General features: G+C 43.1%; 1 non-coding gene across 1 annotated transcript; it reads right to left on the bottom strand.

The window, feature by feature from the left end:
• Positions 1–14,439: 14,439 nt before the first annotated feature.
• LOC112204496 (small nucleolar RNA U13) lies at positions 14,440–14,542 on the bottom strand. Its single transcript, XR_002938135.1, has one exon. It is a non-coding gene; the product is annotated as a small nucleolar RNA U13 (small nucleolar RNA).
• Positions 14,543–24,883: the final 10,341 nt, after the last annotated feature.

The following is a 24,883-nucleotide window of genomic DNA, read 5'->3' as shown; positions in this document are numbered from 1 at the left end:
GGTCTCAAACTCCTAGGCTCAAGCAATCCTCCTGCCTCAGCCTCCCAAAGTGCTGGGACTACAGGTGTGAGCCTGGCCAAAGCTCTTCACTTCTAAAGGGCAGCCATGCTGCAGAATTCCATCAGCATGAAATGTCCAGAGGCCAGTGTCCTTCCTTTTCCAAGGGGCCCTCTCATTTGTTCCCCAAGGCACCTCTCCTCCTAGTCTCTAAGGCCCCTCACTGGGACCTTTCCCCTCCATGGCTTGCCTAGGGTTACCTTTGTGGAGTCAGAGGTTGTTAGGGAGGAATATGTAGAACCACTGACCTAGTGCAACCCCTTAACTTTCCATTAAGGGAACCAACTGAGGACCAGGGAGGCCAAATGAGTTTCCCAAGATCACGTAACAAATCCAGGGCTTACCGACCAGGGTGCACACCTTGGGAGCTGGAAAACTGTCCCAGGCCTGCTCTCACACAACAATGTGTGGGTTGTTTTTTGTTTGTTTGTTTGTTTTTGTATTTTTTAAATTTCATTAATTATTATTATTATTATTATTATTAATTTTTTTTTTTGAGACCGGGTCTTGCTTTGTTGCCTGGGCTAGAGTGCAGTGGTCCAACCACAGCTCACAGCAGCCTCAGCCTTCCAGGCTCAAGCAATCCCTCCCCCTTCAGCCTCCCAAGTAGCTGGGATAATGGGCACAGGCCACCAAGTCTGGCTAATTAAAAAAAAAAAAAAATTTTTTTTTGTAGAGATGGGGCAGAGGAGGGGGTCTCCCTGTGTTTCCCAGGCCGGTCTCAAACTCCTGGCCTCAAGCGATCCTCCCACCTCGGCCTCCCAAAGTACTGGGATTACAGGCGTAAGCCACTGCACCCAGCCTCACACACTCTGAATTATGTGGGGTGGGGTCCTAACTAACTCACTGAGCCTCCCAAGCCAGACTCAACCGCAGCTATTCTCCATCCCAAAAGTGGGAAGGAGCTGCCTATTGAGGGAGAGGTGGGCCTTCTTCCCATTCTCCATCTTCACCTACAAGCTATCCACTATGCAGGGGCTGCTTGGAGTTTTAACACTGATCCAGTAGCTCACCTGGCTCTTGCCTAAGTAAATTACCTTTCTCCCTTGGGGTTGGGGAGGTGTGGGTCTGGGTGGTGGGCACTGGCTTTACCTCCAGCTCAGCTCCTTCTCTTTGGTCCCGCCTCCCAGGGTTTTACATGTCCATATAACCACTGACTCAGGGTCAGCTTTTTCCAGTCTAGTGCGTCAGCACAAGTGAGTGATAGAGCCTGAAGGCCATTACTCAGGGGAGGATGGTGGTGAGTCATCACGAGAGACTCCTTCCCTAGTCTGGCCACTCTGCTCCAAGCTGTGCTGGGAGACAGAGAATAATAACACCTTTTGGACTGGCCTTTTAAAAATAGAAACAATGGAGTCTGTGGCTTTAGGAGGAGAGGTCCTGGGAGTCGGAAGCTCAGTCCTGCTAGCTTGTCTTTCCCTGGAGGATGCTGGCTACTACTTTGCCCACCGGTAATTGAGGGTGTTGCCCTTGGCCATTTGGGGTGGGCTTTCTGAGTCTTTTAGATGTTACAGAATCTTACATGTGCTATAAACCAAGGACACACCCTACCCAAAATTTATATACACATTCATGCAAAATGTTTCATGCAATCTCAGGGTTTCATGGAACCCCCTGACACCCAGTCATGGGCTCCTGGCAATGAATTCCTGATCTCTGGGCTCTATTTGTCTAATAATTCTATGAAATATGTTTCTTCCAAATTCTATACTCCCCACACCCTCCATAAAATCATTTTTTAAAACATTTTTTGTCTTCATTTATTTAAGAAACATTTATTGAGTGCTACCCACTCCTGTGGAAAAGTCCAGTATTGCTGGGAGAGAGAAAAGAGGAAAGGCCTCCACCTGGGGTGTCTGCAAGAAGGCCACGGACATTGGAGGTGCAGATGCACTGAAGAACTGATGGGCAAGCAAGATAGATGGTCAAGGTTGGCACTCAGAGGGGTGACCGTTACCCGCCCCTCCACCCCTTTCCCCGGCTTGTTGTAAGGGCAAGATCCTTCCCTCAACTCCAGAAATGAGTCATCATGTGTCTATGCCAGCCCTGGCAATCCCATTCCCCTTTTTGAGTGTTTCCAACCCCAGTTTTGGACAAAGAGACCTAAGGGAAGTCAGTCTGCGACCCTCAATTCCTAGAAAAAAGACAGAGCCTCAGAAAGAAAAGGCTTTTGGGCTGGATTACAGGTGGCTCACACCTTTAATCCCAGCACTTTGGGAGGCCAAGGCAGGTGGATCACTTGAAGTCAGGAGTTCGAGGCTAGCCTGGCCAATGTGGTGAAACCCCATCTCTATTAAAAAAAAAAAAAAAAAAAAAAAGAGAGAAAGAAGAAAAAGAAGAAAGAAAAGACTTTTGGACCATGCCTGTTCTTTCTGCTTTGGAAGGTTGGTAGCAGAGTTTATGCCTAATTGCTACTTTGTGACTTTGAGATGACAAGTGTGAACATGAAAAACTAACAGCTTAGGCGGAGCCAAAAGATAGGAAGAAACTGGGCTCTTGATCCCAGTGCTCATCACCTCTGAGCGGCCCTGCATCCTCTGGCTCCTAGTCTTCTTCTAGGAGACATAATAAGGTCTATTTCATTTAAGCCACTATTGGATGGGTTTTGTAACTTTTAGCCAAAACCATTGGTCACTGATGCAGGTGAACAGTCCCAGAAGTACGGGGTATGCACAAAGGACTGATGGATTTCTAAGCACCAGGACCATTGTGACGACACGTCAATCAAGTCACCCACCTGATAGTTTTCCCTTCTCAGAGCATGCGTATTCTCACAAGGCTTACTGAGAAAAAATGAAATTGGTTCACACCTTTCCCAAAAAATATTAGAGGTCATTGGCCGGTGGGTAGTACGGTGTTCATCCAGGGATACCCCTTTGTCTTTTCCCTAAGGCCAAGAGAGACATAGGGCTCAAACTGGGGTGTCTGCAAGAAAGGACACTGGTAGTCTGTTCCACCGTTGGACATCTGTTTAGCCAGCTGATTTGCAAAACTTCTCATCTACTACTTGAGCTGGGGAAAATACTTATGAAATGGCATGGCGGAGGCTGATCAGGTAGAGAGGGTGCCAGAAAGTTCACGTTGAATTCTTACTCCCTAGGAATTAAAAAAGATGAACTCCACACCTTCACATAAAATACACTGTGAATGGTGCCTGAGGAGGTGGGCAAACATGGTGGTCCTGTTGCACTTCAAGGGAAGAGCTGGGAAGTCCATGGCCGAGTATCACCGCCTCTAATGTTGAAGGGGATGGTAATACTCAGTCTGGCATCTGTTACTAAGATCTGTCCCCAGACCATTTGTCTTCTAGAGGGGGTTACAATTAAAACTTGATGGACTGTCTCTGATTCCCATGACACCAACTAGGTGTACAACAATCCGATCCTATTCTGACATCGACTAACCAGAATTAGTGTCAGACTCCATAGGTTTAAGGGCTCAGTGCCACAAGACAGCCCTCACTTGGGACGCCAGCCATAAGTCCTGGGTTTCTGGGCTACCTGCACTTTGTCCAATTTGGCTACAAATTCAGAAATCCCCATGGCCCATGCCTGCTTCAGGTACTATAATTTGCTAGAATGACTCACAGAACTCAGGAAAATACTATACCTACAGTTTATTATAAAGGATACGAATGAACAGCTAGATGAAGAGGGGCATAGAGTAAAGTCTGGAAGGGTCCCGAGTTCAGGAGCCTCTGTCCCCGTGGAGTCAGGGTGCACCACCCTCTCCATCCATGGATGTGTTCAACTCAGAAGCTCTGAAACCCTTCTGTCTCCTTTGGGGGATTTTATGGCAATTTCATTACATAGGCATGGTTGATTAAATCATTGGCTATTGGTGATTGAGCTGAAACTCCTGCCCCCCTCCCCTCCCCAGTGGGACTGGATGTTGCATCCCTGTAATCACATGATTGATTCCTCTGACGACCAGCCCCATCCTGAAGTCATCTAGGTGCCCAACAAGATTGACCTTATTCACATACACTTTCATATATGGCTGGAGACAGATAAGGACCCAAAGGCTCCTTTGAGTAACAAAAGACACTCCTTTCACTCAAAAAATGTCAAAGGATTTAGGAGCTCCTTGTCAAAAACCAGGGACAGGACAAGGACCAAATTTATATATATATATATATATATATATATATATATATATATATACACACATACACACACACACACAATACCACAGTGTGTTTCACCAATTATTGATTAAGAAGTGTTAACTTTTTGGAGTATAAATAGGGTTACCAGGACCCTTTTGAGGACGAAAAAGGATGCATAAACCAGGAGTGTCCTGGGCAAATTAGAATGTGTGGTCCCCTTAATATAGAAATTGCTTCCCCTCTTTCAGTAGGTGCACTAACTAACACATACCTCCCCTGTTTCCCTGCCCCCCCCCGCCCCCACTTTGCCTTTCCCATTGAATAATGAGTCCCATGATGTCATCTTGGTAAGGTTCCTTAATTTACCTTCACTTTTGGTCAGAGGTATCCAATTAAGGTGCCACAGCACACTGAACTATTAAGGTGCAGGACAGATGGAGAAATAAATCCCTTAACCCTCTGAGTAGCCTGGGTAGGGCCTGGGGCTGTCAGAGCTCTTGGCCAGTTGCCTTGGCCGAGTGGTCAACAAATGTCATCCTTTTCTTTGAGATTTGGAAGCACTGTTTTAGGCTGTTAGTAAAATCTCATTTTGACATTTACAATACAATTCTGTTTGTTCAATTATTTCACTTCAATTCCAAATGCAATTAAAACCTTTTTTCTCCTCTTTTGTGTGTTATGAGCTGGGAACAGGAGCTCCCTCTGGGTGAACAGAGAATGTGATGGCTTTGGCAGGCAGAGTAAGCATTGGATCTCAGCCCCTGTCCACATCTCAGCTGCGAACCCTTGTACTAGGCACAAAACATTCATGGTCCTATGGGCACACTCCACAGAATACACACCACAGAAGATGCCATGTAAACACTGTCCCTGGAGTTGTGCAGTGCCATTACCCTGGGCTGCTTCCTCTCCTAAGAGCTGACTGTGCTGCAAATAGTCAGTTCCACTATAAAATGACTTATGTGTCCCTGAAAATCATTGTGCTATATAAAATTGTGTGATTAAAAATCACAGGGTAGGCCAGGCGTGGTGGCTCATGCCTGCCATCCCAGCACTTTGGGAGGCTGAGGCAGGTGGATCAGCTCAGGTCAGCAGTTCAAGACCAACCTGGACAACAAGATGAATCCCCATCTGTACTAAAAATACGAAATCAACCAGGCATTGTGCACACCTGTAGTCCCAGCTACTTGGGAGGCTGAGACACAAGAATCTCTTGAACCCGGGAGGCGGAGGCTGTAGTGAGCCAAGATTGTGCCACTGCACTCCAGCCTAGGCAACAGAACAAGACTCTGTCTCAAAGTAAAATAAAATAAAATAAAATAAAATAAAATAAAATAAAATAAAATAAAATAAAATAAAATCATAGGGCTTATGCAAAAATGGAGTTAAGGCACACTCAAAAGCATTGTCAGTGACACATTAAAAGAAAGTTAGGAAACTAATAAAAATGGTAGCACAGTCTCACACATATTAGATGGTTAAGAAAGACATAAACGCCATACTATTGTTTGAATGTGTCCCCCAAATTTCATGTGTTGGAAACTGAATCCCCAAATGCAGCACTGTTGAGAAGTGGCACATTTTAGAGGTGATTAGGTCATGATGGCACTGCCCTAATGAATAGATTAATGCTATTATCACGGGACTGGGTTAGTTATTGTGGGAGTGGGTTCCTGATAAAAAGGATGAGTTCAGCGCCCTTCCCTTCTTTCTCTCTCTTTTTCACTCATGTGCTCTCTTGCCCTTCAGCATTTCACCATGGCATGATGCGGCATGAAGGCCCTTGCTAGAAGCCAGTGCCATTCTCTTGGACTTCCCAGCCTCCAGAACCGTGAGCCAAATAAATTTCTGTTCATTATAAATTACCCAGTTGGTGGTATTCTGTTGTATGTAGCAACACAAAACGGACTAAGACACACTACAATAAATGTGGCAGTTTATCTTGAATAAAACCTGAAGTTTAAAGTTCAAGAAAGAGTGACAGCTTGTGAGATACTGTGCAGTGGCAGAAGTGTTACCAGAATGGAATCCCAATCCAGACCCCAAGAGAGGGTTCTTGGACCTTGTGCAAGAAACAATTTGGGGTGAGTCCATATAGTAAAGTAAAAGCAAGTTTATTAGAGAAGTAAAGAAACAAAAGAATGGTTACTACATAAGCAGAGCAGCCCCAAGGGTTGCTGGTTGGCTGTTTTTAATCATTATTTCTTAATTATATGCTAAACAAGGGATGGATTATTCATGAGTTTTCCAGGAAAGGGGTGGGAAATTCCCGGAACTGAGGGTTCCTCCCCTTTTTAGGTCATACAGACTAACTTCCTTTTTTTTTTTTTGACATGGAGTCTCCCTCTGTCACCCAGGCTAGAGTGCAGTGGCGTGATCTCAGCTCACTGCAAGCTCCGCCTCCTAGGTTCACACCATTCTCCTGCCTCAGCCTCCCGAGTAGCTGGGACTACAGGCGCCCGCCACCACACTTGGCTAATTTTTTGTATTTTTAGTGGAGACGGGGTTTGACCGTGTTAACCAGGATGGTCTCAATCTCCTGACCTCGTGATCCACCCACCTTGGCCTCCCAAAGTGCTGGGATTACAGGCGTGAGCCACCGTGCCCAGCCATAGAGACTAACTTCCTGATGTTGCCATGGCATTTGTAAACTGTCATGGCACGGGTGGGAGTGTCTCTTAGTAGTATAATAAGTGTATAATGAGCAGTGAGGACAACCAGAGGTCACTTTCATGGTCATTTTGGTTTTGGTGGGATTTGGCTAGCTTCTCTACCACATGCTGTTTTCAAGCAAGGTCTTTGTGACCTGTGGCAACTTCCTATGTCATCCTGTGACTAAGAATGCCTAACCTCCTGGAAATGCAGCCCAGTACGTCTCAGCCTCATTTTACCCAGCCCCATATTCAAGATGGAGTCACTCTGGTTCAAATGCCTCTGACAGAAGGAGGGTCATCTGAAATCGGAACATCAGCTGTAACACCATTTGTAGGGAGGTATGGCTTATAACACACCCACCTGGAGAACTGAGACAGCTGGTAGGTGTTTGAAGTGTATGTATTTGTATGTTTTGTTGAATTCCTATTCAGCATTCCTATGGATGCTGTTGAATTTTATTGGAGTCCTCTTATCCCGGAAGACAGCAATAGGTAAAGAAATCCTGTCACCCTTCTGTGTTCTGGAAACAGCTTACTACAAAGAGTGACACTTCACATGTGACTTAGATAAGCCTCATGGAAGCCCCCTTGTTAACCTATGACAAGGCCAGACACAGATCCTCCAAACTGCTGTTCCCATAAGCCTTGTAAAATGCTTAGCTGAACTGGTTTGCCCCACTGATCAATCAGAAACAAAATCCTTGTTAACTAAACTCAGGTTAAGCTCCTCTCCTTCCCTAAGTCTCCTGAGCCTTGGCACACCCTCAACCTCAGCCAGCAGACAGCCCCTCCCTATGAGAGATCCTCCTGGGAGCAGGCTGACATTCTCTGATCTGCTCTATTTGATCACACACGGCCTTTTATCTTAGTGTTCACACTGGTTCTTTCTAGCCTTGTTTACTTCTCTCCATAAAAGAAAAACTGGTTTTGCCTAACCCTGGAGATGCTTACAAATCTCGTGGTTAAAGTGTTCTTTCTTTTGCAATAGTCCACTGACCTTTGTGAAAAATCTTTAAATAAAAGTTTTCTTACCTTGGTCTAGATTTGTTTTTCACTTGACACTGTATGGCTCAGTTCAGCTGGAAGCAGTTTTCTGTTTTCACCTAGTGTCCTGTGGATGAAATCACACGTAAACAAATGCAAAATTTGCATTATGCTCAAATTGTTCTTCAATATATCAATTGCATTGGAACAAATTTGCATTTTCAAAACAAATATTAAAGCAGAACAGACTATAGATGTCTGGTCCAGACATTTTGAACCTCAGTGGTGGACACAAATTATTTACATGCCAGGGTCCCTGTTAACGTGACAGTTTTTTTTTTAACTTATGGAAAGAGAGATGCTAGGTGAGCGTTTTGGTACTTGGCAAAAATCCATGACATCTCAATCGTCTCTCACCCTTATCTTTGTCTTTAAGTAAATCCTTTATTTATTTATTTTGAGACGGAGTCTTGCTCTGTTGCCCAGGCTGGAGCACAGTGGCACGATCTTGGCTCACTGCAACCTCCGCCTCCCAGGTTCAAGCGATTCTCCTGCCTCAGCCTCCCAAGTAGCTGGGACTACAGGCACCCACCACCATGCCCAGCTAATTTTTGTATTTTTAGTAGAGACGTGGGTTTCACCATATTGGCCAGGCTGGTCTTGAACTCCTGACCTTGTGATCTGCCTGCCTTGGCCTCCCAAAGTGCTGGGATTACAGGCATGAGCCACCATGCCTGGCGAAGTAAAACCTTTCTTCATGGGCTTCTTCTGAGAATTGACCTCAGATTCATACAAATGGTAGAAAAGGTGAGAAGGAATTTAAAAATCGTGTACTCCGACATCTTCATCTTACAAAGAAAGAAAGCGATGTTGCTGACCATGAGCTCCCTGAGGCAGATCCTGGGCTAGATTCACATCTGAGACCCTCATGCCTAGCTCTAGACCTGGTACAATCAGGTACTCAGGTGTGTGTGTTGTTTTGAATCGAAATGAATTACCCAAAGGGAAAATAAATGAAGGGCACCCAAGAAGAGCTTGCTTCATGGGCTCTTTTTTTTTTTCTTAATGAGGGTTTCACTTTGTCGCCCAGGCTGGAGTGCAGTGGCATGACCATGGCTCACTGCAGCCTCAACCTCCTGAGTCCAAGCGATCCTCCTATCTCAGCCTCCCAAGTACCTGGAACCACAGGCACACACCACCACAACCGGCTAGGTTTTAATTTATTTCTTTTTACTTTGTAGAGACAAGATTCTCCCTATGTTGTCCAAGCTGGTCTTGAACTCCTGGACTCAAGCAATCCTCCCACCTCAGCCTCCCAAAGTGTTGGGATTACAGGCATGAGCCACTGTGCCTGATCAATGGCCTCTTGAATGACACCAACTGGTCAAAGTCTTCCTTCCAAAGCCAATCAACAATTCCCATTGTTGTTAGTCCCACCCTCCAGTTGTTTCCTAAACCACCAAAAATACAGAGCACCTTTGTGCTCAGGGAAGACTGAGTTGAACCTGTTTTCCCTCTTTGATTGTTTTTGCCTGTATCAAAGTGGGTGGTGTGGATTATAAATGGTCAGACTACACATTCTAAAATGTGACTCCTTTGAGAGTTTTTAATCTATCCTAGACACAGGCACAGCACGAAAAGAGAAAGCATCCCAGCTTCATTAGGGGAAATTTATAGCTTGCCTAGGGTCACCATGGCGACCAAAAGACAGGAACTATTTGTAGATGCCAGTATCTGTAGAAGAGCTCAGGTAAGGGACAGAGCTACATTTACTGACAACAAACTATGCATCAGGTTGCTTAGCACCCATTGCTTTATTCAATCCTTAAAAACACATGTGAGATAGTGTTCTCCCATTCAGAACTGAGGAAATTGAGGCTCAGAGGCTGAAAGCCATTCATTGAAGACCACACAAGACTGATCTGAACTGAGGTCTGTCTGACTCTAAAGTCTCCATGAGTTGGGCCTTTTAAGATTGTGAGAGAAGCTGTGCTCAGGTTGAGGCAGATGGTGGAAATTGTTTTAAAAGTGCACAGATGGCCGGGCGTGGTGGCCCACGCCTGTAGTCCCAGCAATTTGGGAGGCCGAGGCAGGTGGATCAGAAGGTCAGGAGTTCAAGACCAGCTTGACCAACATGGAGAAACCCTGTCTCTACTAAAAATATAAAAATTAGCTGGGAGTGGTGGCACATGCCTGTAATCCCAGCTACTCAGGAGGCTGAGGCAGGAGAATCTCTTGAACCTGGGAGGCGGAGCTTGCAGTGAGCTGAGATCGTGCCACTGCACTCCAGCCTGGGCAATAGAGTGAGACTCCATCTCAAAAAAAAAAAAAAAAAAAAAGTGCACAGACATATTGGCACCCTCAGGGAAGCGCATCAGTGGGATGGTATAGTCAGGACTCAGGAGGACACTATCCTCCCCCAGGATGCCACCATTCCCAAAAGCCAGCACATTTGTTACTCTTCCTTTTTCCCACTTTAGTTTTCTTCCTTCTGTGCTCCCTGAGAAAAAGTTGGGTTGCTTTCCTAACCACAACCACGTACAGGAAAGAGTTGTGGCCAACCACAATGGCTGTCTTGGGTCAAGGCTCATTACTTGTCTAATCAGTTGAGTCTGGTGATTAGTATGGGTTCTCTCAGAAGAAAGGATTTGAATACAAGTTTGTCTTTGGAAGGTGCAGGGCAGACTGGTAGGTGAGTGTGGAAGTGACACAAAGACTGCCAGGCGCAGTGGCTCACGCCTGTAATCCCAGAACTTTGGGAGGCCAAGGCAGGCAGATCACCTGAGGTCAGGAGGTCGAGACCAGCCTGGCCAACATGGCGAAAACCTGTCTCTACTAAAAATACAAAAAATTAGCCGGGTGTGGTGGTGGGCACCTGTAATCCCAGCTACTCGGGAGGCTGAGGCAGGAGAATCTCTTGAACCCAGGAGGCGGAGGTTGCAGTGAGCCAAGATGGTGTCACTGCACTCCAACCTGGGTGACAGAGCGAGACTCTGTCCCCCCACCAAAAAAAGAAGTGACACAAGAAGGGAAAGTGCGTTATTAAGCAAGCTACCATAGTGGGCAACTAGAGTTTAATTCCCTGGGGGGAAACCCACCATGAAACATATGCTTCAGAATTATCCCACCAAAAGGAGGAGGGAATAGATGTATTTATATACCAACTTCCTACTGTTACTGTTTGAAGGCTGCTCTCTGAGGATGCTAATTCCCAGACACTTTCACCCTCCCCTGTGTCTGGGAAGAGCCACCTTTCTCAGTTCTGCGGAAAATAAAAAAGCCTCTGGGCTAAGAGATGTAAATACCGGAAGTTGGGAATGGGCTGGAGCCCACTAAAAGGTCACAGGGAAATAAGTGGAGCAATGACAGCTCTGCTACTTCAGGGCTACAGGTCACATGAGTAAAAGCATGGCAACCCGTGTGCAAGGATCTGCTGCCTCTGACCACTTGGCTCATAAATGAACTGAGGGAGTGGCAGACACTGAGTGTGATCTCGATTCTTTGTTCAACCCAAATAACAGAGAGAGAAGCTCTCCAAGAGAAAATGATGTTTGTTACTGAGGAATGAGCATTGCCATGGGAGTACAGGTGGGTATATTCGGGGAAGTAAAGGAAGACAATGATTGTTTTGTTTTGTTTTGTTTTTGAGACAGAGTTTCACTCTTGCCGCCCAGGCTGGAGTACAATGGTGCGATCTTGGCTCACGGCAACCTCCGCCTCCTGGGTTCAAGTGATTCTCCTGCCTCAGCCTCCTGAGTACCTGGAATTACAGGCGTGTGCCACCACACCCGGCTAATTTTTTATTTTTATTTTTAGTAGAGATGGGGTTTTGCCATGTTGGCCAGGCTGGTCTCGAACTCCTGACCTCAGGTGATTCACCCACCTCGGCCTCCCAAAGTGCTGAGATTACAGGTGTGAGCCACTGTGCCCAGCCCACAGAAGTATTTTTTGTGGGCTATTGTAGCAACTTTTGTGCAAGGTTGTTTTTGTAGTCCCTTGTGACCGTTCTTGTTACCAGGTGCATGTGCATGAGATCCCCCCTTCATGGCTTCATTTGTCAATTTGGTTTGACACAAGTGATTCCATTTTGATTCTGATAACTTTTGTACTTTTCTTTTTTGATCAAGATCTTTCTCTGAAAGCATCTTTGATTAATTATCTTTTGGTTAGCTTTTGACTGTCTGTTGGTGTGGAGGTAACCTGTCCTAAGTTGTTAGTCTGGTCCCACATCAGAAGGAATTAACTGGCAACTAGGAGTAAGTGTCAAAACCCTTTTAGCCACATTTGAGTAACAAAGGAGGTTTGGAGGGGGTGCCTGTCGGGCTAAGTCTATCTAGACTCCATTGTCAAGTTTAATTTTGTCTGTTCCGTAGGCATTGGCTAGCATTCAAAGCCCTGGGACAGCATTATTGTTAGAAGTCCTACTGCTGCAGAAATTTAACAGACAACAGATACAAAGTTTAAAAAGGAAAACACAAAATATCATTGATACTAATATGATAATTTCAGCTTGCCTAATAGTTTTGAACCATGAACAAAGGTTTAAAGGCAACCAACTAATAAATGACTATGTCGAATTAGGTGAGACCTATTGCTTCCATGTGGCCTGTTTTCTTATTTTGTGTATTTGGGTCTCGACTTCCCCAGAGGAATTTATCTGAGTACAGCATGTAGTATTAGCAATAGCACAGACACTGCCTTTTTCAGCTGGATAATCAAGAGCAATTCTATCATCTATTATCTCATGACTGGGTTCAGTTAAAGCAAAGAGTGACAGTTGTATTAGGGATTTTGTTAAAGTTACCTATTGGATGCACTAAAGGATTTTTTTTTTTTTTTAGGCTATGTAAATACTTAGGATTGGCATGACAGATACAACATTTGGTCAAGTTCCCTGCAGAAGCTGCTGAATGTGAAATTTTAATTACATCATTATTATGCCAAGTGAAAAAGTTAGGCATAAGCAAGGAAAAATTCAGAGGGGCAAGAGTCTCATCATGACGGGAAATCTTATTCCATCATTTTAGGAACAGCATGCCCACAGCATGAAGATGTCAACTGCTCATTCTGGTTTGTAGTTTAAATGTCTCTGGTTATGGCATTGGGTGGTTTGGTGAACTTTTGGTGTGGCCCACACATCAGGCGTGAGGCTTGACCCTTGAAATTTACATCAAGTTGTCTAACTTCAGCTTACAGGGCTTTAGGAAAGAGCAGCTCCCATTCTTAGTAATTCCACGGGAGAAAAGTGGATTGGAGGAACCTAGAAGAATTTAAGATCCAGTTCAATCCACAGGTAAATAATAAAAACTCAAACAAACAAACAAAAATACCCCACACAGGGTTACAATCTAATAACAGGTATATTCTAGTTTTTCTTCAGAAACATAGAAACATGATTTTTCTTTCTACAGTCATTCTGATTTCTACCAAAGATAATCCGAGTAAGACTAATTTGTTGTTATTTGTGTTTTATCAGATTTGGCCTGATAAATTCACACAAGCACAGCAGAAATAGTAATTGACCACATAGGAATCTCAGATTTGACTTTTAAAAACTTCTCAAGGCTAGAAAGCTAATCTAGGGCAGACTTCAGACTTTTTCTGCTATACCTATAAATAACTTAAAATATGACATTCCATTTAGAAGCCTGGTAATGTAACCAGTGTTTCCAATTGTACCTTGTTATTTAAAAAGCAGCTTCTAATTAAACTTATGCAGACAACTTCATTGCCATAAAAATTAAGCATACTCACAAATAGTTTCCAAATTTTGGAGGGACAGAAAAAAAGGAAATGTTGCCAGTTTTATTCACAAAAGTATACTTTACCAAATTGTTGTAAACTATAGATAGCTTGAGAGAGAAAGTCTCCTTAAATCTGGAAAACAAAACATGTAAGTAAAAAACCAACAATGTTTCAAATATCTGTCTTCATTCGATATTTAATCTCATGTAATTAATTTTTGTTCTGTTTAATCTTAGTTGTCAGTTTCATGAATTTATCAGTTTCTTCATGGGGGTCCTGAATATCTTTATTTAGTCCATTGATCTTAAACTTATCAGAAACCTATATTCAGGAGTACTTGCCAGAGCCTTTTCCATGAATCTGATTGCAGATGCATTTAAAGAAGAATTAAAACTGTGGAAGACAGAGGCTTAAAACAGCCATGGTTAAAAATCTGATGAGAGTTCAGCAATTGACAAGGAAACTCAGTTACGTTTATTGCATACAGCATTTTAAGACAACAACCAGAAAAATGACTAACAGTATCACATTAGGACCATCAAACATTTATAAATTTTACATAATTTTTAGATCTTTCACATCAATAACATAGCCATATAAATATAACTTAGAGAAGATTTAGTGTCACTTTGTTATTTGATCCCATCTGTGCCTCCAACGCTTCTCATACAACTCAATACATCAAACAAGCCTAATTAGTTTAACAGCTCTACAAGCTGAAAAATACATCATTTGAGGCTCTCCAGGAGCCCAACTAGAAAATCTCAAAGATAATTCTAGGTTGAAAAGACTTCATTCAGAACTCTGATATTGAGAAAACTGGCCAAATATGTCAAAAAGTATAAAACATTTAATTAAAACAGAATTGCAGATCATAGTGAAATAATAGTTGTTCACTTAACAAGAGTGACTGAAGATTTCAAGGTCTGAGGGTGGCACATCTCACACACGAGTGTGAACACTCAGTCATCATCCTTATGAACTACAAAAGGATCGTGACTGAAGATTTTAAAAGTAAGCTGAGCATGATGGTGTGCACCTGTAGTCCCAGCAACTCGGAAGAATGAGGTGGGAGGATCCCTTAAGTGTAGAAGTCTCAGGCCAGACTGGACAACATAGTGAGACCCTATCTTAAAGAATAAAAATTCCAAAGGCAAATGCAGAAAGTTGCATGTATGTTTTATTTAAAAAAAAAAAGGCTAAAGACTCAGTTTTCCTAAGTAATCAAAAACCTGGCCGGGTGCAGCAGCTCACGCCTGTAATCCCAGCACTTTGGGAGGCTGAGGTGGGTGGATCACGAGGTCAAGAGATCAAAACCATCCTGGCCAACATGGTGAAACCCCGTCTCTACTAAAAATACAAAAATTAGCTGGGTGTGGTGGCACACACCTGTAGTCTCAGCTACTCGGGAGGCTGACGCAGGAGAATTGCTTGAACCCGGTAGGTGGAGGTTGCAGTGAGCCAAGATCACGCCACTGCACCCCAGCCTGGCAACAGAGCTAGACTCCGTCTCAAAAACAACAACAACAACAACAACAACAAAAAACTAATAAAGACAGCATGAAGCACAGGAAATTACCTTGATAAAACACAGAATCTTTGTTTCCTAGGCCAATTACCAAAAAATAAAGAAAATACTCCTGCACTGTAATTGCTTCTTATAAGAAGTCCTTTTAGATAATCTGAAAATCTAACCTAATGAAAAAGTACTTGAATTCAATTTGATACTGGATGAGTGTGTGTCCAAGGTTATGAGTATACACTATATTATAGAAGAAGTAAACAAAAAAAATAAGTACCTTGAGCAGGGAAACATATGGCTCTTAGAAAAAGTAAAAGCACATTAAGTTTCCTTGTTACATGGAATAATTCAGACATTTCAAGAAAAGCCAACAGCACAGAATCAAGTTATTCTTGGAGGAAAACATTGCTTTTCTAGACCTTTAAGACAAACATATCAGCATTAGGCCTCAACAGCAGAGTTAGAACCAGAGAAAATAAATGCAGAAGCTTACCAAAATGTCAAGGGAGTGAGTCATTAAGTTAATTAAGAAAAAAGAAAAGTGTGGCCGGGCACGGTGGTTCATGCCTGTAATTCCAGCACTTTGGGAGGCCGAGGCAGGCGGATCATGAGGTCAGGAGTTCGAGACCAGCCTGGCCAACACAGTGAAACCCCGTCTCTGTTAAAAATACAAAAATTAGCTGGGTGTGGTGGCATGCACCTGTAGTCCCAGCTACTCAGGAGGCTGAGGCAGGAGAGTCACTTGAACCCAGGAGGCAGAGGTTGCAGTGAGCCAAGACCACACCTTACACTTCAGCATGGGTGACGGAGTGAGAATCTGTCTCAAAAAAAAAAAAAAAAAGTGTGCCTTCTTAAGGGGAGAAGGAGGAAGAGCAGAAGGCAATGGTGTATGACCTGCAAATCATGTGCAATGAGATGCAGCAGAAGTTGAGCTTCTGAGACATAAATCTGAAAATCTTCAAGAGAAAGACTCTATTTTGAGAAAGTAAATTACTAATTTAAAAGATAGCATTCTAAACCTAGAATTAGGGAAATTAAACAGAAACCATAAAACAGGAAGACGTTATAGTTCAGAAGACGGTAAAAAATTTAAAGAATCAGATTTCAGGGTTTTTGTTTGTTTGTTTTTTTAGAGATAGGGTCTTATTATGTTGCCCAGGCTGGAGTACAGTGGTACCATCATAGCTCACTGCAGACTCAAACTCCTGAGCTCAACTGATCCTCCCACCTCAGCCTCCTGAGAAGGTTGGGGGGTGGGGGAGGAACTAAAAGTGTGCACCATCATACCTGGCTAATTTTTAATTTTTTTTGGTAGAGATTGGGGTCTCATGATATTGTCTAAGCTGGTCTCAAACTCATGGCCTCAAGCAATCCTCCTGCCTCGGCCTCCCAAAGCACCAGGATTACAGGTGTGAGTCACCACATCCAGCCAGATTTCAGAATTAAAAATCAAAACCTGTGGTAATTTTTTTTTAAACTAAGAGCAATGATACTCCAGGAAACCCTTGCTGCTTTAAACATAGAGAACTAGTTTTGGGTTTTGTATCAGCATATTCAATTTTCAGAAAAATTTATAAACAATTTCCTTCTAAATTTAGCCAACTTGATTACATACAAAATTTATTTCATAAGATTCATCTTTCACAAACCTTTTGCAAGTTGCTCAAACCTCTTATGGCTTGCTTAGGCCTAATTTTGTTTTAGACTTTCTTTTTTAATATTGGAACAAATAATTATTCTACCTTAGGACAAAAATTTGCTTTTCTTTTTCTTTATCATTTTTACCACACAAGATTCTTTCTCATACAAAGTTATGTATCTTTTTCATCTTTCTCATATTTATAATTTTCTTTGCGTGTCTCTTCCTACTTATTGATTTCTTTGCCTTGTTTTTATTTTCTTCTTAAATCTATATTTTGAAACCACCTTTAAATAATGTCTGAATTAGATATAATTATTATTTTTAAATTAAAAACATATATTCATGTTCTTTTTTAAAACAATTTTTTACTGGCTAGGTGCAGTGGCTCACATCTATAATCCCAACACTTTGGGAGGCTGAGGCAGGAGAACTGCTCGAGCTCAGGAGTTTGAGACTAGCCTGAGTAACATAGCAAGACTCCATCACTACAAAAAAAAAAAATTTAAACAATATTAAAGTAGCCTTATTCATCAAAGAATTACACAAAGATAATTTTGCTTTTAAGGCTGGATTTGTGGGTCTATGACCTTAGAACATCTAGCGGAGACAAATATAGAACTTTCTGACCAGTAAACTCAGGCAAAAATTTATGCTAAGAATTCTGAAGACATTTTTATTTTTATTTTACCAACAATTTTTTTTTCTTTTTTTTTTTTTTGAGGTGGAGTTTCACTCTGTCACCAAGGCTTGAGTGCAATAGCACGATCTCAGCTCACCGCAACCTTCACCTCCCAGGTTCAAGTGATTCTCCTGCCTCAGCCACCTGAGTAGCTGGGATCACAGGTGTGTGCCACCATGCCCAGCTAATTTTTGTATTTTTAGTAGAGTTGGGGTTTCACTATGTTGACCAGGCTGGTCTCAAACTCCTGACCTCAAGTGGTCTGCCCACCTCGGCCTCCCATAGTGCTGGGATTACAGGTGTGAGCCACCATGTCCAGCCTATTTTACCAACAATTTTAAGATTAGTTTACTTACAAAAGATTTACCCACCAGGCGTGGTGGCTCACGCCTGTAATCTCAGCACTTTGGGAGGCTGAAGCAGGTGGATCACAAGATCAGGAGTTCGAGACCAGCTTGGCCAACATGGCGAAACCCTGTCTCTACTAAAAATACAAAAAATAAGCCAGGAGTGGTGGCGCATGCCTGTAATCCCAGCTACTCGGGAGGCTGAGGCAGGAGAATCACTTGAACCCAGGAGACGGAGGTTGTGGTGAGCAAAGATTGTGCCACTGCACTCCAGCCTGGGTGACAGAGCAAGACTCCATATCAAAAAAAAAAAAAAAAAGTATAGATTTATGTTCATGTGAACTTAAAAGCATTTGTGTTAATTACTGTATTACTAATAAATTACTTTTTAAGCACTTATTTTCCTTCAAGCCAATTAGAGATCTCTGTAAATTTAAAATAATATACATAAAATATGTAGACACAAAAACGTAAAAACATATAGATGAAGAAAAACAAAAAAATTATGGTTTTTACTTTAAAATTCTAATCATAATACAGTAAAACAGTAATAAACTTGTCAGCTTATAAAAATACAGTTGGATCCAAATTATATCCCTAACAAAATGGGACAAGTTAGGGTCATGTTCATATGGCTAAACTTGAAAATTTTTATTTGTCCTGAGATGTAATATTATGAAGGCTGTGAACCAAATTTTGGGCAGTTTCCATAGCACTTTGGTTTTAAAAAGACTTTTTTTTTTTTAACCTTCTCCCCCTCTTTTTTCAGTTTCAAATGAGTTGTTCTAGTGAACTCTTGGATGTTTATATTTCATTTAGGGGTTGGAGGAAAAATGAAAAGCTCCAAGCAGCCTTTAGTAAAAAGATTTATCTCGGCTGGGCGCGGTGGCTCACGCCTGTAATCCCAGCACTTTGGGAGGCAGAGGCAGACGGATCACAAGGTCAGGAGATCAAGACCATCCTGTGAATGGTGAAACCCCGTCTCTACTAAAAATACAAAAAATTAGCCGGGCGTGGTGGCGGGCACCTGTAGTCCCAGCTACTCGGGAGGCTGAGGCGGGAGAATGGCGTGGACCCGGGAGGCGGAGCTTGCAGTGAGCCAAGATCGCGCCACTGCACTCCAGCCCGGACGACAGAGCGAGACTCCGTCTCAAAAAAAAAAAAAAAAAAAAAAAAAGATTTATCTTAATACAAGTGAAAAAATTAGCAGATTCAGAATAAACAACAACAACAAAAGTACATAGAGCGATTAGAAGCCTCTTTATGCATCCAATGTTTAGACTGCTTAACTCTGTAGTTGAGGTTTTCTGAGAAAAACAAGTTTAGAAAATTCAAATAATTCCCATAATGGCCATAAATTATCCTTGGTATAGATTGCCCATCAGTTTAAAAATGTGCATGAGATTAGGCCATCAATTTTGAATATCTTTCCAGCTGGAATCCCATCCCAGAAAGTCTGGCATGCCTAGAATTTTGAGAATCCTGTCCAATTTTTTATTAATCTTTTGAGAGCAGAAGAAACCCCTATAAGCCCTGCTGGGAATGTCAGGGGCTTGGACCCGTGTTTTTTTTTTACAGTGTACCTGGCACAGAATACTTTTTTTATACCTGGCAGATGGCCTTTATCCGAAGTTGTCCAACCTGTGACCAAGTTTTTCCTAGTCACATGGCAATTTTCTTGAGACTGGCAGGCACCCCAGTAGTAATCATACCTGTTTATCTTAACATGGGAGACTTTTTCTTCAGGGACAAGAGTCCCTCATAGATGGTGGCAACTACCCTAGTGGCTTTTATTTTTTATTATTTTGAGACGGAGTTTCGCTCATGTTGCCCAGGCTGAATTGCAACGGCACGATCTCGGCTCACTACAACCTTCATTTCCTGGGTTCAAACGATTCTCCTGTCTCAGCCTCCCGAGTAGCTGGGATTACAGGCATGCACCACCACACCTGGCTAATATCGTATTTTTAGTAGAGACGGGGTTTTGCCATGTTAGCCAGGCTGGTCTTGAACTCCTGATCAGGTGATCTGCCCGCCTCGGCCTCCCAAAGCGCTGGGATTACAGGCCTGAGTCACCACGCCCAGCCCCTAGTGGCTTTTCATTGGCCCACCTGTGCCCACCACTTAGAATGTTTATTTTTTGCCCTCAGAAAATGTTCAGAAACAAGCAGGGAAAAATAAAAGAACCCCAAATCATTTGCAGATACACGTAACCAATCCAAAATGATATCAAAGTAAGACAGCCTCAAAAATTTTAAGCCAGGTGTGTGGACCACAGGAAATATTATATCAGGCATGCAGAAAAAAAACAAAAGAGAATTCACCGGAAAAGGGGTGCCTCACAGAGAGAACATAAATTCTGTACAAACCAGACTTTGCTCTGTGATGATGCTATCCTCATAGGACGTGCTTGCCAGAAAAGACAAAAGCCTTTTATGGTCCCAAGAAGGATGCAAGGTCATTTATTAAGGAGGTCTTGGCCGGGCGCAGTGGCTCATGCCTATAATCCCAGTACTTTGGGAGGCTGAGGCGGGTGGATCCCTTGAGGTCAGGAGTTCGAGACCAGTCTGACAAACATGGTGAAACCCCATCTCTACTAAAAATACAAAATTAACCAGGAATGGTGGCGCATGCCTGTAATGCCAGCTACTTGGTCGGCTGAGGCAGGAAAATCGCTTGAGCCTGGGAGGTAGAGGTTGCAGTAAGCTGAGATCGTGCCATTGTACTTCAGCCTGGGGAACAAGAGTGAAAGTCCATCTCAAAAAAAGAAAAAAAAAGGCCTTATTACCAGACCAGACCCCAAATAAAGTCAAAGAGCTTCTACAAAAAAAGAGGGAGGTTCAGCCTGAGAGAAGACTCACCAGATGCTGGGCATGGTGGCTCATGCTTGTAATCCCAGCACTTTGGGAGGTTGAGGTGGGTGGATCACTTGAGCCCTGTGGAAACATAGAGAAACCCTGTCTCTACAAAAAATACAAAAATTAGCCAGTTGTGGCGGTATACACCTGTAGTCCTAGCTACTTGGGAGACTGAAGAGGGAGGATGGCTTGAGCCCAAGAGGCAGCAGTTGCAGTGAGCCAAGATTACATTACTCAAGGTGATCTTGATGTAGGTCTCACTTCTAACTCTAAGTCAGGGGTGTCCAATCTTTTTCTCTTCCCTGGGCCACATCGGAAGAAGAAGAATTGTCTTGGGCCACACATGAAATATACTAACACTAACAATAGCTGATAAGGTAAAAAAAAAAATTGCAAAAAAATCTTGCAATGTTTTAAGAAAGTTCACGAATTTGTGTTGGGCCACATTCAAAGCTGCATACATGCATGACGAGAACTCTCCCTTCATGGCCTTCCCCAGCCATATGTTTGGGTTTGACACAAGTAACTCCATTTGGATTCTGAAAACTTTCACACTTCTTTTTGTTTTGAGACGGAGTCTCGCTCCGTTGCCCAGGCTGGAGTGCAATAGCACGATCTTGGCTCACTGCAACCTCTGTCCCCCAGGTTCAAGGGATTCTCCTGCCTCAGCTTCCCAAGTAGCTGGGATTACAAGCGCCTGCCACCACACCTGGCTAAATTTTGTATTTTTAGTAGAATCAAGGTTTCACTATGCTGGCCAGGCTGGTCAAACTCCCTATCTCAGGTGATCTGCCCGCCTCAGCCTCCGAAAGTGCTGAGATTAGAGGTGTGAGCCACCGTGCCCGACCTAACTCTCACACTTCTTATAGTAAAAGAAGAAAAAAAACTCTGCTCACATCATTTTTCACTTCTGACACCAAATGTGTGTGGGGTTTTCCTTCAGTTTAAACAATTTAACAGCTCTCTGGCCACCATCTGGGTGTCTTACAATACAGTTATGACGCTATCCACCTAGAGTCAGACCTTAACCACAGGTTAAGGTCTCAGTCCCAGCAGACTGTCCCCTACTTCAGATATCAGTTGAAAGTAGTGAGTTCCCAAGTTACTCACTCCTCTGTCCAACGTGGCTACAACGTTTCACCAACTTCACCAACTTGGAAGCTCTCTGAACCTTTTGTTTTTTATTTATTATTTATTATTATTATTATTTTTTTGAGATGGAGTCTTGCTCTGTCACCCAGGCTGGAGTGCAGTGGCGTGATCTCGGCTCACTGCAACCTCTGCCTCCTGGGTTCAAGCGATTGATTCTTTAGCCTCAGCCTCCCGAGTAGCTGGGACTACAGGTGTGCACCACCATGCCTGGCTAATTTTTATATTTTTAGTAGAGATGGGGTTTCACCATATTGGCCAGGCTGGTCTTGAACTCCTGACCTCGTGATCTGCCTCGGCCTCCCAAAGTGCTGGGATTACAGGCGTGAGCCTCCGTGCCCGGCCTGATGCCATTTCAAACAAGGACCTTTTCATTGATGTTTAGTATGAGAGATTCTTGGGACCTGAGATCTTTTTTTTTTTTAAATCCAGAGTTTGCTAATCCAGACTTCACACAACCTACCCCAGAAGTTGTAGATGAAGTAATTCAGGATTGTCCTGTGAATGTCAGACATCTTCCCTGCAAGAATATTGTCCTCTCTGGTGGTTCAACTATGTTCAGGTACTTTGAATATTGCTTATGAGAGATTTGAACTCTAAGATGCCAGGAATTAAGTGAGGAATTGAGTAGCAGTAGATTGAGGCCAAAACCTATTGATACACAAATCACTACACAACACATGTAGCAATACAGTCTGATTTGGAGGATACATGCTGGCGTCTATGAGTACGCCATGCCAAAAAGGATTATGAAGAAACTGGACCTAGCATTTCTCATCACAATCCAGTGTTTGGAGTCCTGTCATAAAACTGACCTCATAGTTATTGGGGTTAGAGAGGTGGGGAAGAGATCAGCTTTCTGATTACCTGTTTTTTCTGGATGGCTGGTTTTGAGGTTTTATACCTGGCTGGAGGCTGGGTGCAGTGGCTCAGGCCTGTAATCCCAGCACTTTGGGAGGCTGAGGCAGGTGTATCACCTGAGGTCAGGAGTTTGAGACCTGGCCAACATGGCGAAACCTCATCTCTACTAAAAATACAAAAATTAGCCAGGTGTGATGGCGCACACCTGTAATCCCAGCTACTCTTGAGGCTGAGGCAGGAGAATTGCTTGAACCTGGGAGACAGAGGTTGCAGTGAGCCGAGATCATGCCACTGCACTCCAGCCTGGGCAATGAGTGAGACTCTGTCTCAAGAAAAAAAAAAACAAAAAAAGAAAACTGGCTGGAAACAGTAAGATTAAACATGATCATACAGGCGTATTTTTGTAAGTGTACCACCATGCAGATGTAGAAGACAGCGAAAATGATTAAGTGTATTTCTTCAGACAGAATATTTGAATTTTATGTGTAACAAAAAAAAAGTGGGTTTTAGTTCTTTCTGAGCCTTGATATTTTTAAGGAATTGTTTAAGATTTGATGGGCTTTTTTTTTTTTTGGTGTGTAGATAGTTCCATGATGCTTGAATTGCACACACCTCTACATGTGCAATGCAAAAGCTTGTTTATATTTCATACTGTTTATACTTTGAGAAAAAAATTAAAAGAAAACTTGTGATATTTGAAGGGGGGAAGTGACCAAGTAAAGAATAAATTTTTAAAAATAGGCTTATGAGGGCCAGACATGGTGGCTCATGCCTGTAACCCCAGCACTTTGGGAGGCTGAGGTGGGCGAATCACGATGTCAAGAGATCGAGACCAGCCTGACCAACATGGTGAAACCCCGTCTCTACTAAAAATATAAAAATTAGGTGGGCATGGTGGTGGGCACTTGTAATCCCAGCTACTCGGGAGGCTGAGGCAGGAGAATTGTTTGAACCTGGGAAGCAGAGGTTGCAGCGAGCCAAGATTGCTCCACTGCACTCCAGCCTGGGTGACAGAGAGAGACTGCCTCAAAAAAAAAAAAAAAAAAAAAAACAGACAAAATGCATAGGAAAATTAAGGATAAGATTTTATTAAGGCTATTGCAATAGGGAGAGCCATCTAGATGTGAAGATCAAAGTATTCTGGCAAAGTAGCTTTGCCTTAGACCTTTATAGTTAGGAATGGGCAAGTCACAGGTGTATGAGGAACAGTTAGAATGGTTTTGCAATCAGGGGAAGTCTCTGCCAGCTGAACAGAAAATGTTTACTTTTGTCTCTAGTTTCAGGGGGACAGGCAATTCTAATCTTAATTGCTCATGAAAAAAGGAACTCAAAGTTGAAGGGTCTGCATTTGACCTTGTCACAAATACCTGGAAGTCATCTGTGAATCCTATAGAAGGGAGTCTTATCTAAATTAGTGGAGCCTGGAGTAGTGGCTCACACCTGTAATCCCAGCACTTTGGTAGTTCCAAGGTGGGCAAATCACCTGAGGTCAGGAGTTTGAGACCAGCTTGGCCAGCATGGTGAAACCACATCTCTACTAAAAATACAAAAATTAGCTGGGCATGGTGGCATACACCTGTAATCCCAGCTATTCAGAAGGCTGAGGCAGGAGAATCGCTTGAACCCAGGAAGCAGAGGTTGCAGGTTGCAGCCAGCCGAGATCGCTCCACTGCACTCCAGGCTGGGTGACAAGAGTGAAACTCCATCTCAAAAAAAAAAAAAAAAAAAAGAGAGAGACCTCCATCTCTACAAAAAATTAAAAAGTTAGCCAGGTGTCCCAGCTACTTGGGGGCAGAGGTGGGAGGATTACTTGATCCTGGGAGGTAGAGCCTACAGTGAGCTATGAATGCACCACTGCACTCCAGCCTGGGCAACAAAGTGAGACCCTGTCTCAAAACAAAAACAAAAACAAAAAACAAACATAGAAGAAAAAGAAATAATTAATTAATTAATTAATGGGAGGAGCCAGTGGTTCTTACAGGTAAGCAATTTCCGGGAACACAAAAGGATGAGGGGAGTGTGAAAAACAAAAGGTTGGGAGATGTCTTAACTCTTGCCGTTTTCCAGGAGCATAGGGCTTAGGTAAAGTTCAACGTTGTTAATCTCATGAAAAAAGTGTGAAAATTAAACAAAAAGGGGCACACACACATAGGCTCTGGCTCCCTGCATCGGAGATGCCAGAAAGAGCAATCTCTTAAAAGGCATTCCTGCCATTCTCCTGCTGCCCTCCCATTGCTTGCTTGCTTGATTTATTTATTTACTTCATTTATTTATTTG

This window comes from Pan troglodytes, chromosome 11 (genome assembly GCF_028858775.2).
Source record: "Pan troglodytes isolate AG18354 chromosome 11, NHGRI_mPanTro3-v2.0_pri, whole genome shotgun sequence".
In the NCBI taxonomy this organism is placed as follows: domain Eukaryota; kingdom Metazoa; phylum Chordata; class Mammalia; order Primates; family Hominidae; genus Pan; species Pan troglodytes.
Note: the sequence above shows the minus strand (reverse complement) of the source record. Positions and strands in the feature narration are given on the sequence as shown.